Source organism: Chiloscyllium punctatum, chromosome 36 (assembly GCF_047496795.1).
Source record: "Chiloscyllium punctatum isolate Juve2018m chromosome 36, sChiPun1.3, whole genome shotgun sequence".
Lineage (NCBI taxonomy): Eukaryota > Metazoa > Chordata > Chondrichthyes > Orectolobiformes > Hemiscylliidae > Chiloscyllium > Chiloscyllium punctatum.
In genome coordinates this window covers 40,585,318-40,598,284 of record NC_092774.1, presented here as the reverse complement: position 1 = coordinate 40,598,284, position 12,967 = coordinate 40,585,318, and positions in this window count along the sequence as shown.

The window sequence follows — 12,967 nt, the reverse complement described above, 5'->3', positions numbered from 1 at the left end:
TGCAGAACAGATTTACTAGGATGCTTCCGAGTCTGGAAAAATTGAGTTATAGGGAGAGGTTGGATAGACTGGGATTTTTTTCTCTGGAAACTGAAGGGTACTCTTCTAGAGGTAGATGTAGAGTAATAGGGGAATGGGTCTGGGTGAGATACTCTTCAGAAAGCCAGTGTGAATGTTTTGGGCCAAAGGGACTGTTGCCACACTGTAGAGATGCTATACTTCTATGATCCAAAAACCCATCCAGATGCCTTTTAAATGTTGTTATTGTATCTGCCTCAATCACTTTCTCTAGCAGCCAACTCCACATACAAAGAACAAAGAAAATTTACAGCCCAGGAACAGGCCCTTCAGCCCTCCAAGCCTGAGCCGATCAAAACTACTGTGTAAACCTGTCGCCCACTTCCTAAGCATCTGTATCCCTCTGCTCCCCACCTACTCATGCATCTGCCCAGATGCATCTTAAATGAATCTACCGTGCCTACCTTTACTACCTCTGCTGGCAACATGTTCCAGGTGCCCACCACCCTCTGTGGAAAGTACTTGCCGCATGTATCCCCTTTAAACTTTCCACCTCTCACCTTGAAAGCATGACCTCTCGTTATGGAGTCCTTCACCCTGGGAAAAAGCTTATCCCTATCCACCCTGTCTATATATTTCATGATTTTGTAAACCTCAATCAGGTCCCCCCTCAATCTCCTTTGTTTTCTAATGAAAACAAACCTAACCTCTCTTCATACCTAGCACCTTCCATACCAGGCAACATCCTCATAAACCTTCTCTGCACTCTGTCCAAAGCGCCCACATCCTTTTGGTAATGTGGCGACCAGAACTGTTGCACCACCCTCTACATGAAGGCATTTCCCCTCAGGTCATTCCGAAGTCTTTCCCCTCACATCTCAAATCCATCCCCTGTAATCTTCAATTCCCCATCCCTGGGGAAAAGACGACATGGGTAAGGTTGATCGTACGAAGGGAAACCGACTGACACAGCGTGAATTGGAGTTGGGAGGCATACATCTATCACGTTTCACTCTGAAAATAAATCTAACACTGAAAATAAATCTCCAGTTGCTCCCTCCCCTCTAAGGTTGTCAGAATTGTGACAAAGGAAACAGAGATTCGTTGATCGAACTGAAGCGAAATAAAACTTCAGGTGGAATCTTTCAATTCCAGCGGATTTTGAGACAAGAGGCTGGAAGTAAGTGGAAATTGCCAGGGTCTTAATTGCTGGCTCAGTCGGAGTTCGATTCCTCCCTCGGGGAAACTGTCTTTGTGGAGTTTCCAAGTTGTCTCCCATTGTCTGTGTGGGTTTCCTCCGGTTGCTTCTTTCCCTCCCACAAAGATGTGCTGGTTAGGGTGAATTGATCATGCTTAATTGTCCCATAGTGTTCAGGGATGTGTCGGTGCGATGCATTAGTCAGGGGTAAATGTGGAGCAATAGTGTAGAAGAATGGGTGTGGGTGGGTTACTCTTCAGAGGCACAGTATGGGTTGTTGGGCTGAGGGCCTGTTTCTGCACTGTAGAGATTCCATGATTCTTCTACGATTCATACAACTATCGGCCGGATGAAGTGGCCAAGTCCTTACCCCAGAGGGAGCAAGACATTTTCTTGGCATCACCACTTTCTGATGGAAATTAATATGAGAGACTATTTTGGGAGCTGGACATCTATCAGTTGGACATTGGCTTTTCATTAATGAGATTTACAAGAAGAGGGGTGACCTTATAGAGGTTTACAAAATCATGACGGTGTGGGTAGGGTGAATAGTTAAGGATCCCCCACCCCCACCCCCAAGAATGGGGGAGTCCAGAACCATGGGGCATAGGTCCGAGATGAGAGAGAAAAGACACAAACGACCCAATGGACAACCTCCACTCCCAACCCAGAGGGTGGTGCGCACACAGAACGTGCCATTAGAGGAAATGGCAGAGGCTAGCACAACCACAACATTCAGAACAGACCAATGGGAGCAGCTTGGGTGTGTCCAGCACCCTCGACCACATTTTCTACTTTTATTTTAGATTTGTGCCTTAAGCAGGAGGAGTTGGAAGCTTTAGTGAGTGTCTCTTGGCTGCTACTCTCTCTGAATTTGCTCTTGTTGGTTCGTTCCTTCTGGAGAACACAATGTGAAAATGTGTGTTGGAATTCGCCTTTTTGCAAAAAGGGTGTGCTTAATGGGATGTTACTGTACCGGAATAGTTAGTTAGTAACAGTTACTCTGTGTCTATTAAGTTTCCAGTCTGCAGAGTTATCCTAAATTCCTCTCTTTAGCTGTATTTTAATGACAGCCTTTAAGCAAATCATGTTTTGCTTAACGGCCAGCAGTCACATTTCACATATGGCTTTAAAATGAGAAAAAATTGAGGGTCACGGCTACCTTCTTAAAGTATTTGTCCGGGGATCCGATCTGGTCCGTAACAATTGTGCAGTGAGGATTCGATCTGTCTAACTGGTTCAAGTTCCTTCCACAGCCAAGTACACAGGAAGACTCTCACTCAGGTAGTGTTCCTGGGGATACTTCCTCTGATGGTCAGTCGAACACTTTCACACACATCTGTGGGTGTTCTCACACTCCATGCATTTCCAATCGCACTGATGTTTAAAAACCTTTGAAGCCAACAGAATAGATAAGTGTTTCACATTGGAGGTCCAGAGACTTGTGATCTTCAGATCATGGCGAGTTGAGTAGCTGTTTCAAACCTGAAATGACTTTTGCTTTCAGATTTCTCTCTGTAGATCCTTCCCTTCTTGTAACCTGTATAAAGAGATTATGAAAGTCAGCGCAGAGATTCAGAACAGACAATTCTGGTTTCCACATCCCCAAAACCAAAAGATCTTCCTTTACATTCTGTCGTCTTATATATACCGTAACATTTGATCAGAGACCAATAGAGATGTGAGCACATACGTTATCTGGATAGTCAGACCATCGTAACCTGAATGACTCCTCGGGTCGTATGGCATGGAAACAGACCCTTCTGTTCAACTAGTCCTTGCTGAACATAATCACAAACTAAACTCGTCCCACTTGCCTGCTGCTGATGCAATATCCCCCCCAAACCTCTGCTTTTAAATGTTGTAATTGTAGCAGCACCACCACTTCCTCCGGCAGTTCATTCCACACATGAACCACTGTGTAAAAAACCTTTGCCACTCTGTCTCCTCCCACCTTAAAAATGTGCCCCATAGTCTTGAAATCCCCCAGCCTATGGAAAATACACCTCATTCACTTTATCTATACCCCTCAAGATTTTATAAACCTCTACCAGGTCACCTTCAATGTCTGAAGCTCCAGTGAGAAGAGTCCCAACCGATCCATCCTATCCACATAACTCAAACCCTCCATCCCCAACAACATCTGGTAAATCTCTTTGAAACTCTCCCCACCAGTCAAAGGATCAATGATTTCAAAACTGAATGGGTGTTTGAAACAAAAAAAAAAGCTTGTCGGGTTACGGGGGCACAGGTGTTGTTCTTAACTTAAAATATCAAATTAAAACCTTTAGTATCATAATCACCATGGGCAGCACAATGGCTCAGTGGTTAACACTGCTGTCTCACAGCACCAGGGACCAGGTTCAATTCCAGCCTTGGGCAATGTTCATGTGGGGTGTGAACATTACCCCAGTGTCGGCATCGGTTTCCTCCCACAGTCAAAGAGGTGCAGGTTAGGGTGAATTTGCCGTGCAGAAGTACCCATAGTGTTCAGGGATGCGTAGGTTAGGGGAATTGGCTATGCTAAATTACCAGTGTCTAGGGATATGCAAGCTCGGGGGATTAGCCATGGAAAATGCAGGGTTGGGGTAGATCTGAGTGGGATGTTCTTTGGAGGGTCGGTGGAAACTTGGTGGACCGAATGGCCTGCTTCCCCATTGTAGGGATTCTACGATTCTAACCTTCTGTGTTGAAATTAAGTCATAGAGGTCTACAGCATGGAAACAGTTCCCATGATGCCTAGTTTTCACAATTAATTTAGTCCCATTCCCTGCATTTAGGCCATATCCCTCCATACCCCTCCCATCCATGTACCTGTCTAAATGTTTCTTCAATGACAGTTTGAATTCGTGTATCGCTGGACATCGGAGTGCAACTGGGAAAATTAACAAACAGTGAAATTCACAACTAATCTTGGAGGAATCTTGGGCGAAGTTCACAGCACAGAATCAGATAAGTTAATTGTTGTTTTAAGTCTGTAAAAGAGAAAAGCTGCAGTAGTGAGCATAGTGGATTCTTTCTTGATTATATGGTTTTGGAGATAAGTCTTTTGATTAAACATAAAATATAAGCCATAGCTATTAATTTAACCTGGGGCAGTGTTTGTAGAGGAATAAAACGGTGTTATTTTCTGGGTCTGTAGATTGTGAAGGAGCAAAAATGACCTTTGCAGTGATATGTACTTCTTGTCAGATGTGGGAGTTTAAAGAGAGTTTAAGGATTACTGTGGATTATATCTGCCATAAATGCTGTTGGATGCGAATCTTATCAGATTGAGTGGATCGGTTGGACAGGCAGATAGAAGCGATGAGGAATTTGCAACAGCATCAGTATGTGATTGATGGCAGTTATAGGAAGGGGGGAAAGTCTCAGATACAGTCACATAGATGGGTTAACTCCAGGGAGGGTGAGAGAGGTCGGCACAAAGGCAGGAGTCTTTTGTGGATATACCCATTTCAAACAGGTATGCTGTTTTGGAAAATATAGGGGGTGATGGATTCTCAGGGGAATGTAGCACGAACAGCCAGGTTTCTGGTATTGAGACTGGCTCTAATGCAATGAGAGATCAATCGTGTTAGGGGATTCTGTAGTCAGAGGTACAGACAGACGTTCTGTGGCCAGCAGAGAAAAAGCAGAATGGTGCGTTGTTTCCCTGGTGCCAGGATTAGGGATGTCTCGGGGACGGTGCAGAATGTTCTCACTGGGGAGAGGGGCCAGCAGGAGATCATTGTCCACATTGAAACCAATGACATCGGAAGGGAAAAGGTTGAGACTCTGAAGGGAGATTAGAGAGAGTTAGGCAGAAATTTAAGGAGGTCCTCAAGGGTAGTAATATCTGGATTTCTCCCAGTGCTATGAGCTAGGGAGGGCATGAATAGGAGGATAGAGCAGATGAATGCTTGGCTGAGGAGCTGGTGTATGGGAGAAGGATTCACATTTTTGGATCATTGCAATCTCTTTTGGGGTAGAAGTGAGCTGTAAAAGAAGGATGAATTGCACCTAAATTGGAAGGGGACTAATATACTGGCAGGGTAATTTGCTAGAACTGCTTGGGAGGATCTAAACTAGTAAGGGTGTGGGGTGGGGGGGGCGGGGGGGGACGCAAGGAGATAGTGAGGAAAGAGATCGATCTGAAACAGGTACAGCTGAGAACAGAAGTGAGTCAACAGTCAGGGCAGGCAGGGACAAGGTAGGATTAATAAATTAAACTGCATTTATTTCAATACAATGGGCCTAACAGGGAAGGCAGATGAACTCAGGGCATGGTTAGGAACATGGGACTGGGATATCATAGCAATTACGGAAACATGGCTCAGGGATGGGCAAGACTGGCAGCTTAATGTTCCAGGATACAAATGCTACAGGAAGGATAGAAAGGGAGGCAAGAGAGGAGGGGATGTGGCATTTTTGATAAGAGATAGCATTACAGCTGTGCAGAGGGAGGATATTCCTGGAAATATATCCAGGGAAGTTATTTGGGTGGAACTGAGAAATAAGAAAGGGATGATCACCTTATTGGGATTATATTATATAGCCCTCAATAGTCAGAGGGAAATTGAGAAACAAACTTGTAAGGAGATCTCAGCTATCTGTAAGAATAATAGGATAGTTATGGTTGGGGATTTTAACTTTCCAAACATTGACTGGGACTGCCATAGTGTTAAAGGTTTAGATAGAGAGGAATTTCTTAATTGTGTACAAGACAATTTTCTAATTCAGTATGTGGATGTACCTACTAGAAGAGGTGGAAAACTTGACCTACTCTTGGGAAATAAGGCAGGGCAGGTGACTGACGTGTCAGTGGGGGAGCATTTTGGGGCCAGCAACCATAATTCTATTTGTTTTAAAATAGTGATGGAAGAGGATAGACCAGATCTAAAAGTTGAAGTTCTAAATTGGAGAAAGGCCAATTTTGACAGTATTACGCAAGAACTTTCGAAAGATCATTGGAGGCAGATGTTCGCAGGTAAAGGGACGGCTGGAAAATGGGAAGCCTTCAGAAATGAGATAACAAGAATCCAGTGAAAGTATACTCCTGTCAGGGTGAAAGGGAAGGCTGGTAGGTACAGAGAATGCTGGATGACTAAAGAAATTGAGGGTTTGGTTAAGAAGAAGAAGGAAGCATATGTCTGGTATAGACAGGATAGAGAGAGAGAATCGTTAGAAGAGTACAAAGGCAGTAGGAGTATACTTAAAAAGGAAATCAGGAGGGCAAAAAGGGGACATGAGATAGCTTTGGCAAATAGAATTAAGGAGAATCCAAAGGGTTTTTACTGATATATTAAGGACAAAAAGGTAACAAGGGAGAGAATAGGGCCCATCAAAGAACAGCAAGGCGGGCTTTGTGTGGAGCCACAGAAAATGGGGGAGATATAGACTGTAGGGAAATAGATGGTGACATCTTGCACAATGTCCCGATTACAGAGGAGGAAATGCTGGATGTCTTGAAACGGTTAAAAGTGGATAAATTCCCAGGACCTGATCAGGTGTACCCAAGAACTCTATGGTAAGCTAGAGAAGTGATTGCTGGACCTTTTGCTGAGATATTTGTATCATCGATAGTCACAGATGAGGTGCCAGAAGACGAGAGGTTGGCAAAAGTGGTGCCACTGTTTAAGAAGGGGGGTAAAGACAAGCCAGGGAACTATAGACCGGTGAGCCTGACCTCGGTGGTGGGCAAGTTGTTGGAAGGAATCCTGAGGGACAGGAAGTACATGTATTTGGAAAGGCAAGTACAGATTTGGGATAGTCAACATGGCTTTGTGCGTGGGAAATCATGTCTCACAAATTTGTTTGAGTTTTTTGAAGAAGTAACAAAGAAGATTGATGAGGGCAGAGCAGTCGATGTGATCTCTATGGACTTCAGTAAGGCGTTCGACAAGGTTCCCTATGGGAGACTGATTATCAAGGTTAGATCTCATGGAATACAGGGAGAACAAACCATTTGGATAAGAACTGGCTCAAAGGTAGAAGACAGACGGTGGTGGTGGAGGGTTATTTTTCAGATTGGAAGCCTGTGACCAGTGGAGTGCCACAAGGATCGGTGCTGGGCCCTCTACTTTTTGTCATTTACATAAATGATTTGGATGCGAGCATAAGAGATACAGTTAGTAAGTTTGCAGATGACACCAAAATTGGAGGTGTAGTGGACAGCAAAGAGGGTTACCTCAGATTACAACAGGATCTGGACCAGATGGGCCAATGGGTTGCGAAGTGGCAGATGGAGTTTAATTCAGATTAACGCGAGGTGCTGCAATTTGGGAAAGCAAATCTTAGCAGGGCTTATACACTTAATGGTAAGTTCCTCGGGAGTGTTGCTGAACAAAGAGACCTTGGAGTGCAGGTTCATAGCTCCTTGAAAGTGGAGTCGCAGGTAGATAGGATAGTGAAGAAGGCGTTTGGTATGCTTTCCTTTATTGGTCAGAGTATTGAGTACAGGAGTTGGGAGGTCATGTTACGGCTGTACAGGACATTGGTTAGGCCACTGTTGGAAAAATGCATGCAATTCTGATCTCCTTCCTATTGGAAATATGTTGTGAAACTTGAAAGGGTTCAGAAAAGATTTACAAGGATGTTGCCAGGGTTGGAGGATCTGAGCTACAGGGAGAGGCTGAACAGGCTGGGGCTGTTTCCCTGGAGCGTCGGAGGCTGAGGGGTGACCTTATAGAGGTTTACAAAATTATGAGGGGCATGGGTAGGATAAATAGGCAAAGTCTTTTCCCTAGGGTCGGGGAGTCCAGAACTCGAGGACATAGGTTTGGGGTGAGAGGGGAAAGATATAAAAGAGACCTAAGGGGCAACTTTTTCAGGTAGAGGGTAGTACATGTATGGAATGAGGTGCCAGAGGATGTGGTGGAGGCTGGTACAATTGCAACATTTGAGAGGCATTTGGATGGGTATATGAATAGGAAGGGTTTGGAGGGATATGGGCCGGGTGCTAGCAGGTGTGACTAGATTGGGTTGGGATATCTGGTCGGCATGGACGGGTTAGACCAAAGGGTCTGTTTCCATGACTCTATGACAAAATTGTATTCGCTTGCACCACCACCTCTGCCAATCTGTTCCAGACATTCTCCACTCTCTCTGTGTAAACGTTTGCCCCTCTGGACCCATTTATATCTCTCCTCCACTCACCTTAAACTTATGTCCTCTAAGTTTAGACCCCCACATGGGGAAAAAGCTTTGGCTGTCTACCTTATCTATGCCTCTCGTGATTTTATATTACGTCTCAGTCCCCTGTGATCCAGGGAAAAAAGAAGTCCTAGCCTATCCAGCCTCTCCTTATAACAACCTTCCAGCCAAGTCGCATCGCAGTAAATCTTTTCTGCATCCTTTCTAGTTAGTAATATCCTTCCAACAGTAGGGTGACTAGAATTGCATACTGTACTCCTTACTAACATCTTGTACAGCTGCAACAAGATGTCCCAACTCCTATACTTGATGCTCTGACTGATGAAACCAAGCATGCTGAAAGCCTTCTTCATCTCCCTGTCTACCCATGACTCCACTTTCTAGGACTTCTTCGAGACACTGCAGTGTCACATGCAGTGTCTCGAACTTCTTGATTCGAGACACTGCATGTGAAATAGATTCAGTGCTATATTAAGGCAGAAAAGAATAACAAAAATATACTATTAGAGAGCCATAAATTATGTATCGAGATAAGGTACTGAAATAGTCAAGATAAGTACCAACTAATAATGTCTACCAATAAGCATCGAATCTGTTTCACATGCAGTATTCAAACTGAGAGGTCTGGGTGGCAGGTTCATAGCTCCTCGAAGGTGGAGTCACAGGTAGACAGGAAAGGCTTTTGGCCTGCTTGCTTTCATCAGTCAGAGCACTGAGCTTCGCAGTTGAGATGTCTTGTTGCAGCTTTCACACATACCACACAATAACACAAGTCATGACCCTGCCTTCCTAACTGACCGTCCCTTTGAATGTCATGTGGAAAACACCCCTTTAATTGTGATGATCAGGAAAGATGGCACCCTTCAAAAAAAAAGTGTTGTACCAACAAATGTTGGACAGAAGGAGAAAGTTGCACTTTGAGGTGAAGATCAATCTTCATTGAGAGAGGAGCAGCAGCAGCAGCTTCAGAAGCTCATGGTCCAACTTCTGCATTTAGACATGGGGGAGGGGTTGGGGAACTCTGATTGGTTGGAGGAGCAGGCACCTTCCGGTCCTTCTGGGCTTCCTATTGGTCAATCCCCAGACATGCACCTCCTCGACCAGGAAATTCACATGTCAACTATCCAATGGGAGACAGCCAGCCTGGAAATATGGGGATTGTACCTGAAACAACCCCACAGAGGCGTGTCACCATGTTACCCTTTATTTGCATGTGCAGAAACCTTGACACTGGTCCAGTTTGCTCAGAGTGAAAAGAACCTCTGACATACCTGTTTCTGTCAGCCAGGGCTCCCTGATTGGACCAGATTAACAGCCCCAATCAAGGAATTCACATTCTGTGCGATCCACCTAACTGACATTATAATCACCACAGAACCTAGTACCTCTCTTCACCGAACACTGCAATTACTTTCCTTTTCAGTTTAATGATCCAACTCTCTTTTGAATGCCATAATTGAATCTAATTCCAACACATGCTCTCGCAGACCATTCCAGAGGTCGAAGCATTTTCAGTCATTAATGAATTACGTTTTGGATCACACTCAAAAGGATTTCATATGGACCGTTGCTTCCAATCATTTGCAGTAATTTCTTCATATGGACAAATTTACAACTTAGTGGATTTATTCAAATTTTATAACATATTGGGGAAGTACGGTGCTTAGCACTGCTACCTCACAATGCCAGGGACCCAGGTTCAAACCCAACTTCAGGTGATCGACTGTGTGGAGTTTGCACATTCGCCCTGTCCACATGCATTTCTTCCCACAGTCCAAAGATATGGAGGGTGGGTGGACTGACCGGGATAAATTGCTCCATGATGTGTAGTCTAGGTGGATTAGCCATGGTAAATGCAGGGGCATGGAGTGATTCTGAATGGGATGCTCTTTGGTGGGTCAGTGCAGACTCAATGTGACAAATGGCCTCTTTCTGCACTGTAGGAATTTTATGCATCTCCGTCTGACGTCTTGCAAATGCACCTTTCTGAAAAGGACAGTTTGCTGTCATGTTCAGTACAGCAGTGTCTATATTTTCCCACATACCTCTAAATTAGTTTGGCATGAAATTCTCCCCATTTCCACTGTATCTTAGCTAGCATTCCCCCCTTTCATTCCTTATCAATGTTTCCATTACCGTGACTTATGATCCTTTTCTCTTTATAGATTATTGTAGATTAAGTCTAGTTACCATGTCTACCAAAGTATAAGACGAAAATGCATTTTTTTTCTGATCCCATAAAGCTTGTTAAGGGGGAGGGTGGAATTGAGGAAACTGGTGAAATCTATATTGATCCCATTTGTTGGATGGTCCCATAATGGAAGATGAAGTGTTCTTCCTCCAGGTGTCAGGTGGCTAGAGTTTGGCGATGGAGGCAGCCCAGGACACACATGCCTTACCTGAGTGGGAGGGGTAGTTAAAGTGTTCAGCCACAGGGCGGTGGATCATTTAGTTCGCGTGTCCCAGAGGTGTTCTCCGAAACGTTCTGCAAGTCCAATCTCCCTAATGCAAAGGAGACCATGTCAAGCGCAACGGACTTATAAATTTTAGCCTGCAAGAATTATTTTCTATCAGACTTTAATTAAATTGGATGACGGGATGAAAGAGTCTGTTTCTCAGACTTGAATCAGCACCCTGAAATGAGACAAAGCCATTAATATCAGTGAACTGCATTTGTTAAAGACCTGATGGCCTGCATCCCAGGGTACTGAAGGAGGTGGCTCGGGAAATCGTGGATGCGCTGGTGATTATTTTCCAGAGTTCAATAGAATCGGGGTTGGTTCCTGAGGATTGGAGGGCGGCTAATGTTGTGCCACTTTTTAAGAAGGGTGGGCGGGAGAAAGCAGGAAATTATAGACCAGTTAGTCTGACCTCAGTGGTGGGAAAGATGCTGGAGTCTATTATAAAGGATGAAATTACGGCACATCTGGATAATAGTAACAGGATAGGACAGAGTCAGCATGGATTTATGAAGGGGAAATCATGCTTGACTAATCTTCTTGAATTTTTTGAGGATGTAACTCGGAAGATGGACGAGGGAGATCCAGTGGATGTAGTGTACCTGGACTTTCAGAAAGCTTTTGATAAAGTCCCACACAAGAGGTTAGTGAGTAAAATTAGGGCGCACGGGATTGGGGGCAAAGTACTAGATTGGATAGAGAATTGGTTGGCTAACAGGAAACAAAGGGTAGTGATTAACGGCTCCATTTCGAAATGGCAGGCAGTGACCAGTGGGGTACCGCAGGGATCCGTGCTGGGACCGCAGCTTTTTACAATATATGTAAATGATATAGAAGATGGTATCAGCAATAACATTAGCAAATTTGCTGATGACACAAAGCTAGGTGGTAGGGTGAAATGTGATGAGGATGTTAGGGGATTACAGGGTGACCTGGACAAGTTAGGTGAGTGGGCAGATGCATGGCAGATGCAGTTTAATGTGGATAAATGTCTGGTTATCCACTTTGGTGGCAAGAACAGGAAGGCAGATTACTACCTCAATGGTATCAAATTAGGTAAAGGGGCTGTTCAGAGAGATCTGGGTGTTCTTGTCCACCAGTCAATGAAGGCAAGCATGCAGGTACAGCAGGTCGTGAAGAAGGCTAATAGCATGCTGGCCTTCATAACAAGAGGGATTGAGTATAGAAGCAAAGAGGTGCTTCTGCAGCTGTACAGGGCCCTGGTGAGACCACACCTGGAGTACTGTGTACAGTTCTGGTCTCCAAATTTGAGGAAAGACATTCTGGCTATTGAGGGAGTGCAGCGTAGGTTCACGAGGTCAATTCCTGGAATGGCAGGATTGCCTTACACGGAAAGACTGAAGCGACTGGGCTTGTATACCCTTGAGTTTAGAAGACTGAGAGGGGATCTGATTGAAACGTATAGGCTTATGAAAGGACTGGACACTCTGGCAGGAGGGAACATATTTCCGTTGATGGGGGAGTGCCGAACCAGAGGACACAACTTAAAAATACGGGGTAGACCATTTAGGACAGAGATGAGGAGAAACTACTTCACACAGAGAGTGGTGGCTGTGTGGAATGCTCTGCCCCAGAGGGCAGTGGAGGCCCAGTCTCTGGATTCTTTTAAGAAAGAATTGGATAGAGCTCTTAAAGATAGTGGAGTCAAGGGGTATGGAGATAAGGCTGGAACAGGATACTAATTAGGAATGATCAGCCATGATCATATTGAATGGCGGTGCAGGCTCGAAGGGCAGAATGGCCTACTCCTGCATCTATTGTCTATTGTCTATTGTCTATAGTTCTTGATTTATTTTCACAACTTACTGGTATTCACACCTGCACATTCAATGTCAAACTCTGACATCAGAAATGAAATTACACCATTAATTTTGTCTTACAATATTCCAACAAACAAATTGATAGCACACAGTGAATACCATGCCCGATTAATGTGAAATTAAATTTGACCAAAAGAATGTAAAATCGAGATGTGAGATAACAAATGGGGGAAGGGCAGAAGGTAAGAAATGCAGCATCACAGAAGGTGCTCCTCCAGGGAGTGTATTTTACCAACTACAACTGCTCAATATAAACAAACACTCTGACATGATGCTCCGGTTTTAATGTAAACCATAGCCCCATACAGTAGGTACCATTT